This window comes from Oncorhynchus nerka, linkage group LG20, assembly GCF_034236695.1.
Source record: "Oncorhynchus nerka isolate Pitt River linkage group LG20, Oner_Uvic_2.0, whole genome shotgun sequence".
NCBI classification, from domain to species: Eukaryota; Metazoa; Chordata; class Actinopteri; order Salmoniformes; family Salmonidae; genus Oncorhynchus; species Oncorhynchus nerka.
In genome coordinates this window covers 62,630,724-62,649,513 of record NC_088415.1, presented here as the reverse complement: position 1 = coordinate 62,649,513, position 18,790 = coordinate 62,630,724, and positions in this window count along the sequence as shown.

Genomic DNA, 18,790 nt, shown 5'->3' with positions numbered 1-18,790 from the left:
TAGTCTTTTTTGATTAAATCTGTGTTTGAAATTCACTGCTCGACTGAGGAACCTTACAGATAATTGTATGTGTGGGGTACAAATATGAGGTAGTCATTCAAAAATCATGTTAAACACAATTTATTTCACATAATATGAGTCCATGGAACAAAGGGGTTGAATACTTGTTGACTCAAGACATTTCAGCTTTTCATTTGTAATTCATTTGTAAACATTTCGAAAAACATCATTCCACTTTGACATTATGGTGTATTGTGTGTAGGCCAGTGGGAAAAAAACTATATTTAATCCATTTAACACAACAAAATGTTGACAAAGTCAAGGAGTGGGAATACTTCCTGAAGGCACTGTAGCAGTCTGTTGTCCGACTGCACAATCGATGACGTGGCATGCAACCTTTGGTTGATGCATGCAGCGTCTGAGCAAGGGAATGCGACCATGATGTGGTAAGCAGATGTGCAAAATACCTATCCAGGTGTTGTAAGATCTGGCAGGCGTCAGCAATGTCTGAACAGATGAGCGCGCCCATTTAGACTAACATGATGCAAGACGTTGCTCTCACACGGTCACATAGAGTATGTGCATGGGTGCACTTCACACTTCTACAATGTGGTAGCTACCGGACCAAAACAATGGTGAAGTTGAGCCTCGAGCTTCAACGCTCCTGGTTGTTGCAGAAATGTATCCACTACTACTGTTTACTTGGTGAATCTATGTACCTCATCTTGCTGAGTCTACCTGTAAACCTAACCTAACCTAGCCTATGACTTGAACTATCACCTTATGCACTACTGCCCCCAGTGGCAAGAAGTGATATCCCCAAAAACTGTACATTACATTTACATTTAAGTCATTTAGCAGACGCTCTTATCCAGAGCGACTTACAACACATACATGGCTCCTAGCCTCCCACACATACTTTCTGTCCCTAACACTAAAACTGAAACTTAATAATATAAAAACGAAATAGATCTGAAAAAGAACTGAAACTAAACTGAATTTAAAAGAGAAATCTTAAAGCTAATACCAACCTAAAAAACACAAAACTATAATAACCTCAGTGAACAGTATTTAAAAATGAAACAGAAACAGATTTGAAGTAGACAAATAGAAATGTTGTAATTTATCTCCCTTAATGTGTCCTGTGTATGGCTGGGTGCTGGCTCCTAGTTGGAGATGGGGGGGTGGAGATTGGCTGAGAGCGATGGCCAGGCTTGGCAGGGGGGTGAGGGGGTAATGGGGGTGAGGGAGGTCACAACAGGAGATGGAGCCTGTGTGGGTCACCATGAGGTTACCCTGACCTGAGTTTGGATTCTGCAGGCCGTATTTATCAAGCAAAGCAAGCTGGGATGTGTGTGTATGTGTGTGTGTGCGTGCATGCGAATATGCAAGTGTTTGTTTCTGTGTGAGGGTGTAGTAAGATAAGGGAAAGCAGCTCCAGTTCCATGCTGCTCCAGGATCTAGCGAAGGTGTCTGTCAAGGATGGAGGCTCTCTCTGTGTGGAGCCACAAGGCCGTCTGTGGGAGTGGGGCTGGGGGGAGATGGATAGCCCACACTCCTGTGCCTCTAACCCTGGAAGGCTACTGGCATGTCTGGCTGACACAGACACAACTTTATACAGGCGTTATATGACAATATCGTAAAGCACTACTAGAGCTTTGTGAATACTCACTCAATTTAACTTTTTTAAATTTTCGCCTATAATAACATACCCAAATCTAACTGCCTGTAGCTCAGGACCTGAAGCAAGGATATGCATATTCCTGATACCATTTGAATGGAAACACTTTGACGTTTGTGGAAATGTGAAATGAATGTCGAAGAATATAACATTTTAGATCTGGTAAAATATAATACAAAGAAAAAAACATTCATTTTTTTTTTTTTTTTTTTTTTTTTGTTCCAGCATCTTTGAAATGCAAGAGAAAGTCCATAATGTATTATTCCAGCCCAGGCGCAATTTCGATTTTGGCCAATTGATGGCAGCAGTGTGCGCAAAATTTTAGACTAATCCAATGAACCATTGAATTTCTGTTCAACATTTTGTATCAAGACTGCCCAAATGTGCCTAATTGGTTTATTAATTACTTTTCAAGTTCATAACTGTGCACTCTCCTCAAATAATAGCATGGTATTATTTCACTGTTATACCTACTGTAAATTGGACTGTGCAGTTAGATTAACACGAATTTAAGCTTTTTGCCAATATCAGATATGTCCATGTCTTGGGAAATATTCTTGTTACTTACAAACTCATGTTAATCGCATTAGCCTACATTAGCTCAACTGTCCCGCGGGGGACCCACCGATCCTGTAGAGGTAAGCACTAGTAGAACTCCCAAAATTGTATTTCTCAAGGACACATTTTCTTGTCTTTTGTAACATCTAACTCCTCAGCCAGATGTTGAGAGGCCAGTGGAGTGTGGTAAAAACTGAAACAAGATGGTGCACAGTGCTTGACTTGGGTAGGAGCTCATCGGAGCTGAGTACCGGCACCTCAAATCTTCCACTGCTTGAGGTCTTATTGAATATTAGCTCAAAAGTATTGTGGAGCTCCTGCACCTAAGTATAAACAGTACCAGCACCCAAAATGAGTACCATAACCTATTTCAGTCCAAGTCAAGCACTGACAGTACATGTATCATTAATGTGTCCAATAAGCATGGAGTATTTGTCTTTGCCCTGGATTATGCCTGTTAAAATGGTCTGTAGGTGCTTGGGCCAGGGGCACATGCAGGCCCGGGCCCACAAGGGGGCTAAAGGTCGCTTAGCCCCCTCAGTTCAAACTTTAGCCCCCTCAGGTTTCGTTTCATGTCCCTATATTCTAATAGCAAAAACAGTAAAATGATTGAGTGACCGGTGTGCGCAAAACTAGAGTTTATACAGCCAGCATGGGGCACAGAATATTCAGTCTTCTCGATGCTCCAAACAAATTACTCCAGGCCAAAGCAACAGAGCTTTGCACTAGAGTCAAAGTGGGCCCCAGTGCGTTGGAGTGCGTCGAGAAGTTGAGAGGCGACAGCGAGTTCGAAGACATTTGGGCACAGTGCAGTGCCAGTGGCAGCACTGACACAACACCACCAGCTCCAAGACACCTTTTCGGCAATACGTGGTGGCCAGTACAGTAGGCCAACAGGACCTGGATATTGTGCCGTATCACAATGTGTTGCTGAACTCATGAGTGAGCAGCATGATTTTTCAATGTTTGAAGCGGGCCTGTTTTGGCCTGCATATTTGGCAAGACAGCTGTGTATGGCTGCATCTCACTGTAACAGGCTATGTGTTGGTTATTTGGATCTCTATTTGCCTTTTTTTTACTGTGTTTGTTTGCTGTTAATGTCACTAGCCCGAATATAGATTGTGTCATGCCTTTATCGATCTAATATTTAGTTTACTAGGTCTACAACCTGGTACCACTGTTTTGTTCCGTTCGCATTCATTCACATTCACAGTTGTCGGTATTCTAAGCCAAACTGCTATTCAGTATTTTTGTTTGCATGCATGAATAACTAAGGTCTTACGTTCAGCATTTAGTTTGCATTATCTTGGTGAGACAGCTGTGTGCATGGCTGCATTCACATAGGCTGTTTGTAACCGGTGAATTGCCCTGTCTATCTTGTAGCCCAGGCGTGTCAAACTCATTCCATGGAAGGCCTAGTGTCTGCAGGTTTGAGTTTTTTCTTTCAATTAAGCCCTAGACAACAAGGTGTGCAGAGTTCCTTACCAATTAGTGACCTTAATCCATCAATCAAGTACAAGGGAGGAGCGAAAAGCCACAGACATTCGGCCCTCCGTGGAACGAGTTTGACACCTGTGTTGTAGCCTATATTCATTACCAAAACGGCCTAGCTGTAGGGCGCTGTCCATTGTGCTGATACAGAGCGGCAGAGATAGGCTACAGATTTCAAAAGCACTCAATGATCTCGCAATCTCAGCATTTGAACTTTATGTTTGTTGTGGTATAGTGTGATTATACAAGCAGAATTTAATATAAGTCAAATGCAAAACTTTGCTCCCCCTCGTTGATTTCAACTGCCCCCTCAGTCACTTTATCCTGGCACCGGATCTGGGCACATGTTATTAAGTATTAACACAGCCCATATAACCACGTTACTGATTGACACCTCTTGTTGTTGAGACTCTTGCCGACCTTTGCGGCATGACATCGGTGCATCCTCCACACACAAGTGTGTGTTATTCAGTGGGAACATCTCAGTACAGGGAGCAGAAGTGTTTGCTTGGAACCTCCCTTTCAGGCCTGGCCCGGCCTGCTCTTTTATCCTGTCTCTCTCTCCCTCTCTCCTTCCCTCTCTTTCTTCCTCATCCTCTCTCTCTTACACTCACTCTTCCCTCACTCCCCCATACCTCCGTCCTTCCTTCCCATCTAACCCATACTCTGAATCCCTCCATCTCTTCTGTCCTTCACTAACTGGATCCTTTGAGAGACCTTCAGAGTGAGCCTTATCCTGTGCATCATAAAACGCTAAGACGTAAAGATGGCTTGTACAAAGTGTAGGAAGGCCTGGTTGACATTTAGTGCCTCTCGACTTTTGCCCTGGCGGAAAGATCCAATGTGCTCTGGAGAACCTTTGATATATGATATATGATATATGCCTTTTATGCTCACTTTGAGGCAAGCAACACTGAAGTCTCTGTGCCCAAGGAAGCGAACGTAACCTGCCTAAATGATTACCGTCCCGTAGCACTCATGTCAGTAGCCATGAAGTGCTTTGAAAGGCTGGTGATGGCTCAGATCAACACCATCATGCCGGAAACCCTAGACCCACTCCAATTCGCATTCCGTTGCAACAGATCCACAGATGACCCAATCTCAATCGCAATCCACACTGCCCTTTTCCACCTGGACAAAAGGAAAACCTATATGATAATTCTGTTCATTGACTACAACAATGAACAGCTCATCACTAAGCTAAGGACCCTGGGACTAAACACCTCCCTCTGCAACTGGATCCTGAACTTCCTGACGGGTCACTCCCCAGGTGTTAAGGGTAGGCAACAACACATCTGCCACGCTGATCCTCAACACTGGGGCCCCTCAGGGGTGTGTGCTTAGTCCCCTGCTGTACTCCCTGTTCACCCATGACTGCGTGGCCAGGCACGACTCCAACACCATCGTTACATTTGCTGACGACACAACAGTGATAGCCCTGAACACCGACAACGATGAGACAGCCTATAGGGAGGAGGTTAGAGACTTGGCAGTGTGGTGCCAGGACAACAACCTCTCCCTCATTGTGAGAAAGACAAACAAGCTGATCGTGGACTATAGGAAAAGGAGGGTCGAAGAGTCCCCCATTAACATAGATGGGGCTGAAGTGGAGAGGGTTGAGAATTTCAAGTTCCTTGGTGTCCACATCACTAATAAACTATCATGGTCCAAACACACCAAGACAGTTGTGAAGAGAGCACAACACCACCTTTTCCCCCTCAGGAGACTGAAAATATTTGGCATGTATCCCCAGATCCTCAGAAAGTTATACAGCTGCACCATCGAGAGCATCCTGACCGGTTGCATTACCGCTTGTAAAGGCAACTGCTTGGCATCTGAACGTAAGGTGCTACAGAGGGTAGCACCAGGCGGTGTCAGAGGAAGGCCCATACTAGGCGGTGTCAGAGGAAGGCCCAAAACATTGTCAAAAGACTCCAGTCACCCAGCAGGGACCCTGGGCATCTTTCTTTTGGTGTTTTTAGAGTCAGTAGAAAGGCCTCTTTAGTGTCCTAACTGTGACCTTAATTGCCTACCGTATGTAAGCTGTTAGTGTCTTAACGACCGTTCCACAGGTGCTTGTTCATTAAATGTTTATGGTTCATTGAACAAGCATGGGAAACAGTGTTTAAACCCTTTACAATGAAGATCTGTGAAGTTATTTGGATTTTTAACGAATTCTCTTTGAAAGACAGGGTCCTGAAAAAGGGACGTTTCTTTTTTTGTTGCTGGTTTACATGCCTCCCTCACTGTGTTGCAATGGACTTGCTACAATGTTTAGTCACAAAACACAAGGAGGTTTGTTTGGATATTAGTTTTTTATGCTTCAAGCCATATGTTTGCTTGTTACCTACACTTAAACGATCGCTTCATTCTTGGAAGGCATGTCTCTCTTGAATACCAGTGTTGGTACGCTGCAGCAGGTAACCAGGCAAACAGACACATTCTCAGAATAACCCACCTCCATTTCATCTATACCCATTGTTCCCGGGATTGAAGTGGGCCAGAGGAGAGAATGTGATGTTGTTCTAGTCAATATCTCCCAAGAATTGGCTGTGGAGGGAGGTGAGGTCAATGATTTATTAGCCTATAGCAACCCTGGGTGTCCTCAGCCTCACACAGGTGCCGTAGATATAGAAACACATATGCTTGTTGACGTTCTCAGGACATTTTAGCCTCACAGTTCACTGGTCAAAAAAGGGGTTTGCTTGCTATAAACCGCTCCTTTGTAAAATATCTATCATTTACACTTCAAGCAGATCACTAGATTAGTGCCTCAGCTTCATTTTTTTATACTGGTCTTTGTAACACAAAGACAATATTTTGAGAAAGATGTATTGCCTGACATGATTTAATTCTAACTTTAAAATTAAGTGTTATCTTGGCCTTATTATTATCTCATGATGGATAAGAGCTGATCCAATGTCTTGCGACGAATATTTTATTATCCTAACTATTATCCAACTTGTTATGGACAGTGTAAGTCACACGATGTTGTCACAGAGTAGCGTTCAAGATAAATGCTGTCATTTTCCTCCTATCCTAATCGGTTCCCATCATTATCAGTGCTTGGTATTCTAGTTCCATGCTGGGTTGTTGAAGGCTAGTACACACACGCGAGCGCACAAACACACAAACTCATCGTCCCCAGCGCCTATAGCATCTTGATGCTCTTTGTGAGTCTGAGCTGTGTGTTCTCTCTTGTTCTGTAAACACTGATCTGAGTGGAGCCAACACCTCTAGGCTATGGACCATGTTCTATCAAAACAAATCACACACAATGCCCAATGTTTTTGTAAAGTGGGGAGGGATAGGAGGGCAGGGGGAGAGGTAGGAGGGGAGGGGGGGTCAAACAAGAGTCCTGGGTAGTGGACCAGTGTATGAAAGAATATGAATTTAAGTACTCAAAAATAGATTGTTTTAGGGAAATGTCAATTCAGTTTTTATTGTGTTCAATCCAGGAAATATATGTAAATGTATCGCATATTGCCTATGAGGATATTTTTTTTAATGATAATTTATACGTGAAAATGTTTTCCTGACACATTTGCAGTTACATGTAACACAGTGCTTCAAGTCTACTTTTTCCTAAGTGCTTAGTTTGCTTAGTGTTTCTGTTATGGCTACAGTATTTACAATAAGACGCATACACAGAGACCCCAATCCAAATCTGGTGAAATCAACAGAGAACAGCTTTGTCCTTCTGAGGGGACAACGTGCCATATAGACACTACGTGGAAGTGAGACCGGTAATGGTTTGATCCAGTAGCTACTCCCATCTCCCATGTCGTTCTTGTCCCCTTTTGTTGAGGTAGAGTGGTACAGGCACCAAGTCACAATGTTGCAGTAAATGAGACGTGCTGGAGATCATCCTGATATGACCTCATTTTATAGAATCATACAGGTTTTTTTTTTTAAGGTCATGGGAATGCCCCCCCCCCCTCTCCTCAAAGGCAAACTCACAACGGAAACTCAACCATGGAAACGAAGGGCCAGACCCGCTCCTACGCAGATGTCATTTTGACATGGAATTACGAGAGAAAGAGTATCGGGAGGGACGGTGAATTTATAAACAAATCAGTTACGGTGAAGTGGAAGGGACGTGACACATTGCTTTTCAGTCAGACCTGGAGTCATTTCATGTCTTTTCTTGCTGTAGTATAGTTAGGTGTAATATTCCCGCCATGAGCAAACATTTCCGGACAAACAGAGAGAGCTGCGGGCACTATGGCTCTGCCTGGTACAGCACACTGAGGACGGAGACACAGGCACAAAGGAAGGCGTATGATTGGTCTGTTTGATGGAGATCTGATTTAAACAAAAAATGTATAATTGGAGCATGTAGAAAGTGCTTACGTGACAGTGTGTTTTATTTTATGTGTGGAAGAGCAGTGTGCGTGCAATGCGTGCACGTGTCTGTGTCTGCGTGTACACATGTGCAAGTATAGCTGTTTGAGGTGCCTGAGACAAGGTCATACGGTCATGGAAGGACAAGGGAAACCGTTGCCACATGATGGTGGCCATGTTTGGTTGGTTGAGCTCTGCAGTCTTTTCAGTAACAAGATGTTATCAGGTCTGCCGGGCCCCTTGTTTGTTCTACACACTCAAACAGCCTTACACACATTTGAATACATTTTCCAGTGGAAAGAAACTGTCTATAGAGAAGGTCAAGGCCCTAGCTTAGCGTTGTGCATTTGAACAGAATAGTGAAAGAGGACAAGACCTTTTGAGTTATGTAATTTGTTACAATTGGATTGGTGTTTCTAAAATGTCACAAAAAGTGTTGGATTGACTCAGCAACTCAGAACTCCAAGGACCAATTTGGGGCTAGTGTTCAGTTCTGCACAGTCAAAATGAGATATGGTACTACCAGGATTGGGTCGGTTACTTTCCAAATGTAATCCATTACAGTCACAAATTACCTGTCCAAAATTGTAATCAGTAACGTAATTTTGGGATTATCCGAACTCAGTAACGTAATCTGATTACATTCAGTTACTTTTAGATTACTTTCCCCTTAGGAGGCATTAGAAGAAGAGAAAAATGTATGTTCCCCTTTGAACGACATCTATTGCAGGATAAATCAGTGTTTAAGTTTACATAGCTGGCCATATGGACGTTAAATTGAACGACTCAATGCCATATGCTGACCGATTGTTTACCTTTTTCTTGGCGACATTATCTTAATAATATGCAGCCATTTAAAGGGCAAATCCACAGATGAAACAACAACAAAACAGTTGCCACGCCTCTGTTTTGGTGAAAAGCTGAGGGATGGGCCTGGAGAAATGTAACCACTCTCAGATTAATAGACAGAGCTATGGATGCAAGGACTGACCACCCATGTTATCAAAATCATTGTTTTAACCATGTTATGAGGCTATACAGTGTTTGTTTACATTTACACGCTTATATTTTGGGTTCTCATGGATGTATGACAGCTCATGAGGCATTTATAAGTTAAATTCTTCAGGAATCATACACACATATGCATATACTGTATATATATATATATATATATATATATATATATATATATATATATATATATATATATATAGAATTTACAAGTCCATTTGAGTCTATCAAAAGTGTGCGAGTTTGACCATGTGTCCATTAGGCCTATGTATTATTTTTTTTTTTATCATCATGAATTATATTGAGCAATAAATGCCCACTTTTATTCCTTAGGGTGGGATCTGCACTATGCAGCTTTTGCAAGAGCGCATTTTTCACTGGCTGTCCACTGGTTTCAAAAACAATTATTGATAGGCAGCTTAAACTTCTTGAATTCAACCATTATTGGGTTCAAATACGCATTTAGATTTGTGATCAGCCATCCACAACAACCACAATCCATAAGGTGCAAATAGCTAAATGAGAGAGCAGCAGTGTGATTCACATCAATGCACTATGTAGATATTAATAATAAGTGACATCCGTATCGCCGTAGACTACACCACTGCTGTCATCCTTACCTCCAAGCATTTATTCAACTTTATTTTATTTTATTTCACCTTTATTTAACCAGGTAGGCTAGTTGAGAACAAGTTCTCATTTGCAACTGCGACCTGGCCAAGATAAAGCATAGCAGTGTGAACAGACAACAACACAGAGTTACACATGGAATAAACAATAAACAAGTCAATAACATAGTAGGGGGAAAAAATAATATATATACATTGTGTGCAAAAGGCATGAGGAGGTAGGCAATAAATAGGCCATAGGAGTGAATAATTACAATTTAGCAGATTAACACTGGAGTGATAAATGATCAGATGAACATGTGCAGGTAGAGATACTGGTGTGCAAAAGAGCAGAAAAGTAAATAAAATAAAAAACAGTATGGGGATGAGGTAGGTAAATTGGGTGGGCTATATACCGACGGACTATGTACAGCTGGAGCGATCGGTTAGCTGCTCAGATAGCAGATGTTTAAAGTTGGTGAGGGAAATAAAAGTCTCCCACTTCAGCGATTTTTGCAATTCGTTCCAGTCACAGGCAGCAGAGAACTGGAAGGAAAGGCAGCCAAATGAGGTTTTGGCTTTAGGGATGATCAGTGAGATACACCTGCTGGAGCGAGTGCTACGGGTGGGTGTTGCCATCGTGGCCAGTGAACTGAGATAAGGCGGAGCTTTACCTAGCATAGACTTATAGATGACCTGGAGCCAATGGGTCTGGCGACGAATATGTAGCGAGGGCCAGACAACTAGAGCATACAGGTCGCAGTGGTGGGTGGTATAAGGTGCTTTAGTAACAAAACGGATGGCATCCAGTTTACTGAGTAGAGTATTGGAAGCTATTTTATAGATGACATCGCCGAAGTCGAGGATCGGTAGGATAGTCAGTTTTACTAGGGTAAGTTTGGCGGCGTGAGTGAAGGAGGCTTTGTTGCGAAATAGAAAGCCAACTCTAGATTTGATTTTGGATTGGAGATGTTTGATATGAGTCTGGAAGGAGAGTTTGCAGTCTAGCCAGACACCTAGGTACTTATAGATGTCCATATATTCTAGGTCGGAACCATCCAGGGTGGTGATGCTAGTCGGGCGTGCGGGTGCAGGCAGCGAACGGTTGAAAAGTATGCATTTGGTTATACTAGCGTTTAAGAGCAGTTGGAGGCCACGGAAGGAGTGTTGTATGGCATTGATGCTCGTTTGGAGGTTAGATAGCACAGTGTTCAAGGAAGGGCCAGAAGTATACAGAATGGTGTCGTCTGCGTAGAGGTGGATCAGGGAACCGCCCGCAGCAAGAGCAACATCATTGATATATACAGAGAAAAGAGTCGGCTCGAGAATTGAACCCTGTGGTACCCCCATAGAGACTGCCAGAGGACCAGACAACATGCCCTCCGATTTGACACACTGAACTCTGTCTGCAAAGTAGTTGGTGAACCAGGCAAGGCAGTCATTAGAAAAACCGAGGCTACTGAGTCTGCCGATAAGAATATGGTGATTGACAGAGTCGAAAGCCTTGGCCAGGTCGATGAAGACGGCTGCACAGTACTGTCTTTTTTCGATGGCAGTTAAGATATCGTTTAGTACCTTGAGCTTGGCTGAGGTGCACCCGTGACCGGCTCGGAAACCGGATTGCACAGCGGAGAAGGTACGGTGGGATTCGAGATGGTCAGTGATCTATTTGTTGACTTGGCTTTCGAAGACCTTAGATAGGCAGGGCAGGATGGATATAGGTCTGTAACAGTTTGAGTCCAGGGTGTCTCCCCCTTTGAAGAGGGGGATGACCGCTGCAGTGGTTGGATAATCTTTGGATGCCGACAGCAGTCGCACCATTGGAAGACCTAGCTTGGACTGTAGCTTACTCCTGCTCTGTTCCTGCGATCCATCAAACCCATTTGGTGTGTCGTCATCGTGGACTCTGACTTGTGGTCAGACTCGTTCAGGTGGAACAAACTTACACTTGCACCTTTTTTCAATGCTGATTTGAATGTCATTGAGAAAACAGAGAAGCGTAAAATATTTTCTAAATTTAAAAGTAATCCTCAAAGTAATCATCTAGTTTTTCAAAAGTATCTGTAATCTGATTACAGTATTTTTGCTGGTAATGTAATGGATTACAGTTACTGGTTTTTGTAATCCCTTACATGTAGCAGATTACATGTAATCCGTTACTCCCCAACACTGGGTACTACAGACTTTTACCTAGCTATTTCAATTGCAAAAACAAGCCTCCAAGGTCCACCTAATGTCCCGTGAACAGACTACGTAAACATAATTGGGACCGTAGATCTGTCATGATACAACGGAGCGTGAGATAATGAGCAGCATTAGTTCCGTGCTTTGGACATTTCACAATTTTGCATCTTTAGAATTCTGGAAGGGGAGGGGACATTTGACCCATAGACTTTCCCATAACTTGGAAAAAGAGAGGTTGGAGCTCTTCGTTCCGCTTCTGCTTCTGATCCTCGTTCTATCTCTTCTCTTAATACATATGGACCCAGAACTAAATAGAGCTCCTGACCACACAAGACTTTAGTTCTGAGTTAACCTAGATGAATATCCACCTAACTTAGGTACAGTACAGGTATGTACACTTCCTGCCTTACAAAAAAGAACAATAGACAAGCGGGTAGTTCATTAATCTACCAAGACTGAGATTTTACGCCCCTCTCATACAGTATCTCCCTAATAAGCAGTAGAGCCGCTAGGTATAATACAATGCCCAGGCATTGAGACCAGCTGAGAGGCCTGTGTATGCTAAGGTCTGGACCTTCTCCTCTTTCCCTATGTCTGTCTGCCGCCCTATCCTCTCTCTACTCCCCCTCCCCAATACAGCCCTCAATCCCCCAACTACTACCCCCACCCCTACACCACTGCCCCCTCTACCCCCACCCCTACACCTCATTACTATCTAATGACGTCACCTCTGCCAAGGCTGCTCTTTTTCTCTGGTGCGCCGAACATCTAAACAGCTGATTCAGGGAAAGTCACAGGGTGTTCTGGAAACCTGACCTTCTGCTAAGACAAAACACAGAGAGGAGCTGGCTCTAGCTGGCGAGCTAACAGGATGGAGGTGACGGGGATGTTAACGTGGAAACAATAACATGGCCTTGCTCGGGTTTGGAAAACCGAACCTCATCTATTAGCTGTACTTTCAGAGACCCAATACAGGGGTGTTCATTTAAAGGCCATGTCTTGTCTAAACCATTAGTAATTTTTAGGTAATTAGTGAAAATTACCATTTTGTGGCCATTTATGTATTCTAAAATGAAGTGCTACCATATCATCTTTGTACAAGATAGCAACATAACAGAGTTGTGGGCTAGAGCAGTGCGCTCTGCCATTGTAATCTTTATTCACAATTACAGTGCTTAAGTTCTTATTACCCTCAATCGGTGCGAGTGTTGAATTATACACCTCAGGCTTATCTGGTTAGGTTGTCTAATGGCTTTTTAAACACTTGAGTCAGATGTGTGATGGATGGATGGAGGGCTTATCTGGGACCCATCCCTGGAGGAGCATCCCAGGAGAAGCTCTCTGACATGAGGTTGTGAGGGGCTGGATGACCATGGACCCCCACCACTGGAGCTAGCCCTTCCACACTGACTGGGCTAAGCTAGAGAGGGGTACCAAGAGAAAGAGAGAAAGGTAGAGCTAGAGGAACCCAAACTATATCAGGGGCCGGGATGCAGTGGCGGATTTAGGTATAGGCGAAACGGGCATCCGCTAGGGGCGGGGGCTGAAGGGAGGGGGGCACCCAGGGAGCCTTACAAGCTAGAACCGCCACTGCCGGTATGCCACCATTCAGACCACGCTCCCCGATAAATTCCCAAAGCGACAAATTTGTGCATGCAACTTGAAATTACTATCTATCATTGTAAATCTCCCATCTACACAAATGCATGATTGATGTGAGCGTTATGTACATGTCGTATTGACCCAATTTGGCCCTCAGTAACCTCACCATGTCAGGTATTGTAAATGACAAGGCCTACTCCATCTTATTGTCAGTCCGACTAGATTTACTTATGTGTGTCATGCCATGTCCCTCCACCAGCTACACGGGAAAATGAACCGCTTATTTGTTTATGAGATAGGTAAGAAAGCAGTACACTGTCAGAATGAGAGGAGATGCAAATGTATTGAGTTAGGCTCGAGACTGGGGTGACCCAAGAAACGCTGGTTTAGAAAGAAGTCACGGACAATGGTTTGGCCTTCAAATCAAATTTGATCAAAGCAAATTTGATTTGTCACATGCACGTGTTTAGCAGACGTTAGTGCGGGTGTAGCGAAATGCTTGTAAAGACACATTAGACCACGAGACATAGAGAATGGTTTGGCCTGGGTTAATTCCAATTTTGTGACCTCTTTCCTGCTGGTATAAACCGGACAAAATCACAGTGAAGACGTAAACTAAAATGCAACTTCAGTGTGTTTCTCCTTTGAGTCGTCATGCGTTACATGATCGGGTATACATCTGGAAGTTACTCATACTAATTTGGGCATTAGAGGTCCTGATATGGTTGCATAAACAGATACCGAGCCTCATAATCTTGTCTACATTGTGTCACATAGAGTAGTTGGTTCCCTTCTGCAACTCCTATCTACCCTGTGTGTCGTTATTATTACACTACAATTAGAAAACAGAGCCGAGGTCAAGACATGAGAGGCAACTGAGTCAGCCCATATCACCAACCTGTGACGACATCACTATGATAGACTGATACGTATGGAGACAATACTAAAGATTGGGTGTCGCCCTCATTGTCTGATGCAAGGCTTTTATGAGTATGAATTGGAATAGCTGTCAATTATCCAGTACTGAGCCATACTATTCAACATGCTACTTTTATGTTAGTGTTTTTTACGAGTTTGCGAAGTGACACCAATCCCTTAGGATCATAAATGCAGCACTAAGCTAATCAAAAACTCTCAACTAATTCAGTATCATTTAGATGGAGAGGAATGTAGTTGATCATAGACAGTGGTTCGTCACTTGAACCAGCTAGGGTGTAGCTGACTGGCTGTGGCTGTACAATACTTCCGGAGAAGTTTTTTAGCCAGCGTGGATAGCTAGCTTGCCACCAATCCCCTGGCCTCTCCCAACACACACACACACACACACACACACACACACACACACACACATATATACACAGACACAAACACACTCGTAATCGGGCTGGTGAGGGCGTTCCCTTTTGTGGGCGAGCCTTGGAAAGCAGCAAGGATGGTTCACACTGTCCAAACGACAAAGGTTGCTTTTACACACCTGCCCTGCCTCATTTAATCATCTACCACTCCAAACAGCAGACTGACGCTCACCCACCACATCCCATCAGCCACTGGGGCAGCCCCCATGGCAGTTGTCACCAACAGTTTCTCTCTTTAAAATATTATCATACAACTAACCCTAACCACACTGCTAAAGATAAACCTAATTCTTACTTTAAATGAACCTTCTACTGCAATGGGCTAAGTCAGGGTCACACAGAATGTTTCTTAACAAATCTACTTTGAAACAAAAGTATACACCTCACACACATGGTTATAGGCTTAAAATAATAAATAACAGAGTTTGAATGTATTCAATCATAAGTTTGCATCCCAATATTACATTTTATATACATTAAAGAAGAAATTAAATACACTGTATATACAAAAGTATGTGGACGGCCCTTCAAATGAGTGGATTCGGCTATTTCATCCACACCCGTTGCTGACAGGTGTATAAAATCCAGCACACAGCCATGCAATCTCCATAGACTAGCATTGGCAGTAGAAGGGCCTTACTGAAGAGCTCAGTGCTAGCTTTCCAACAAGTCTGTTCATAAAATTGTGGCCCTGCTAGAGCTGCCCCGGTCAACTGTAAGTGCTGTTATTGTGAAGTGAAAACGTCTAGGAGCAACTATGGCTCCGCTGCGAAGTGGTAGGCCACACAAGCTCACAGAATGGGACCACTGGGTGCTGAAGGGCATAATGCGTAAAAATTGTCTGTCCTCGGTTGCAACACTCACTACTGAGTTCCAAACTGCCTCTGGAAGCAATGTCAGCACAATAACTATTTATTGGGAGATTCGTGAAATGGGTTTTACAAGCCTAAAATCACCATGCCAAGCTTCGTGGGAAGTGGTGTAAAGCTCGCCGCCATTGGACTCTGGAGCAGTGGAAACGCGTTCTCTGGAGTGATGAATCACGCTTCACCATCTGGCAGTCCGTCGGACAAATCTTGGTTTGGCGGATGCCAGTAGAACGCTACCTGGCCCAATGCACAGTGCCAACTGTAAAAAATAATGGTCTGGGGCTTTATTTCATGCTTCGGGCTAGACCCCTTAGTTCCAGTGAAGGGAAATCTTAACGCTACAGCATACAATGACATTCTAGACGATTCTGCGCTTCCAACTTTGTGGAAATAGTTTGGGGAAAGCCCTTTCCTGTTTCAACATGACAATGCCCCTGAGCACAAAGTGAGGTTCATACAGAAATGGTTTGTTGAGATCTGTGTGAAAGAACTTGACTGGCCTGCACAGAGCCCTGCCCTTAACCCGATCAAACACATTTGGGATGAATTGGAACGCTGACTGCGAGCCAGGCCTAATCCCCCAACATCAGTGCCCGACCTCACTAATGCTCTTGTAGCTGAATGGAAGCAATTCCCCGCAGCAATGTTCCAACATCCAGAAGAGTGGAGGCTGTTATAGCAGCTAAGGGGGGACCAACTCCATTTCAATGAGATGTTCGACGAGCAGGTCTCCACATACTTTTGGTCATGTAGTGTATAACAAAGACATTTGAATCATGTTTATTAATTATATTATTAAAAATGTTATAATCATTCCACCCATGAGGTCACTGTGTCATTTGACTGCAGGAAATGGCTATGACCTAAGAGTTACCTGTTGTTTTAATGCAGTTTCATTTTGACTTAACCCTCTATGGGAGCCACTGCCCATGCAGTGGGAAGGTAGAGACAGCCAGACAGACAGAAGGACAAACAGAGACAGAGTCTCAGGCATAAAACTTAACTGCTCTGTGCCTGCCTTCCATAAAAACAAACATGTGTAAATAGGGCATTTCATTTGTTTTATGCCCCAAACGCTTCAGACACAGTGAAGAGATCCATCAAATACCGGAAATGACTTTCACAGCCTCCATAATGGGACACGGAGTTTTATTTGACATCCAGAACAAATCACAACTCTTCCTCCCAGAGTCCAAGTTATGTACAAAGAGCCGGACGACCTATAAACAAATTGTACTAACTGTGAATCCGAATAAGAAAGTGGGATACTATGCTCTCTGTATATGTGTGTCATGGAAAGTTAGATATATCCACTTTAGGTCATTCATTCTAAACGTTATCCCAATGCATTAGATGTCTTTAGCGGTCAGTTAAATAACAACCAATTTTCAGCCATATTCAATATGGCAATTGAAATGAGATTGTATGTATCGCTAAAGCATAACGTGAAAATATGTCGAACAATTATTTATTTGTATTGAGTCACGACATTACAATATTTTTACATTTCCAAGACGCTCTTATACAAAGTGACATACAGGAGCAATTAGGGGTAAGTGCATTGCAAGTCAACAGATTGTTCACCCAGTCGGCTAGGGGATTCGACTCGGCGACCTTTCGAGTTAACCATAATTAGCGGACATTATAGTGGCGTCCTTTGGATTTAATCAAACCATGAGGTTTTCTCCTTTAATAACAATGAAATAGCATTCTGCTCTGAAATGATCTTCTATTCATAAATTACCTCGAAATATATCCTACTGTATGTGGATCCTCTTGATGGATGCCATGTGCTGTGTTCTGTACAAAGCTGTGTCATTTCTTTGACTGAATTATCTCACTACCAGCTGAGTCTAAACTCCAAAAATGCTCGAGAAATTGTCCAGTAATTTCTAGAGAGAGTAGCTACAACGATAAATCCCATTCCTTCGCTTATCTTTATCTTGTTTTATCACCCGTTTGTGAGATTAAATGGACACTCAAAATGTAATGATAAAATGCTGCATTACATTTATCTAGTGGCTAAAACAAAAGTGTTTCTTATTGTTGTTATTATAATTGTTGTAATAGCGCAATAATAATAATAATAATAATAATAATTTCAAGGTCTGTATTGTCAAATGTAATATTAACAGGATATCTCAAATGTGATCGCATAGCAGTCTTGGCGACGATATTGAATTGGATAAGATTTGCAATAAAACATTTAATCAAATAAAAACATTAACGGCAACATTTTCGTTCAATTTCCGAGCACATGAAAACATCTCCACCTAATCTAATCAATTATTGAGACGCAATCGAAACTGAGGTGAATAATTAAGTAAAAGTCTGAATGCTACAAGGTAGACATTCATTTACAAATCGCTGATTGTTCCCAATTCATCATAAACTCTCACCTTTGATTACACTATTCTATTACACTACAGACAAAGCAGACTTCCTTTTTGCCTTCAACACCATTCATGAATAGCATAAATTATTAGGTGTTGTGTCTGTATTAAACCAATCAAATCTGATTTTACGATTTTAACTGATATTTTTATTACGCCAAATCAATAATAATAATACTTTTATCATCACATGAATAGGCCGATCGAGTACACAAAATATTAGGAACACCTTCCTAATATTGAGTTGCACCCCCTTCTGCCCTCAGAACAGCCTCAATTCGTCTGGGTATGGACTCTACCAGGTGTCGAAAACATTCCATAGGGATGCTGGCCCATTTGGACTCCAATGCTTCCCACACCTACTACCATACCCCGTCCAAAGAAACTTAAATATCTTAACCCTCTGAATGGCACACATACAATTCATGTCTCAAAATAGGAAAAATAGAAAACTCTGTCTTTCAATATAACAGAAAACGAGTAGTAGGAGATAATCATTATGATGTCAGTACATACAGTATAAGGCAATGACACCTGAGGGCGATTACTCAATGAAACAGACACACATTATTGAGATACGAATGAAGATACGGCCATCTTGAAAATCAATAAAGAAATTAATCACAAAATAATAGCATTTTATTATCATTACTAGTACTACCACTACTATTATTTTCAAATATATATTATTATA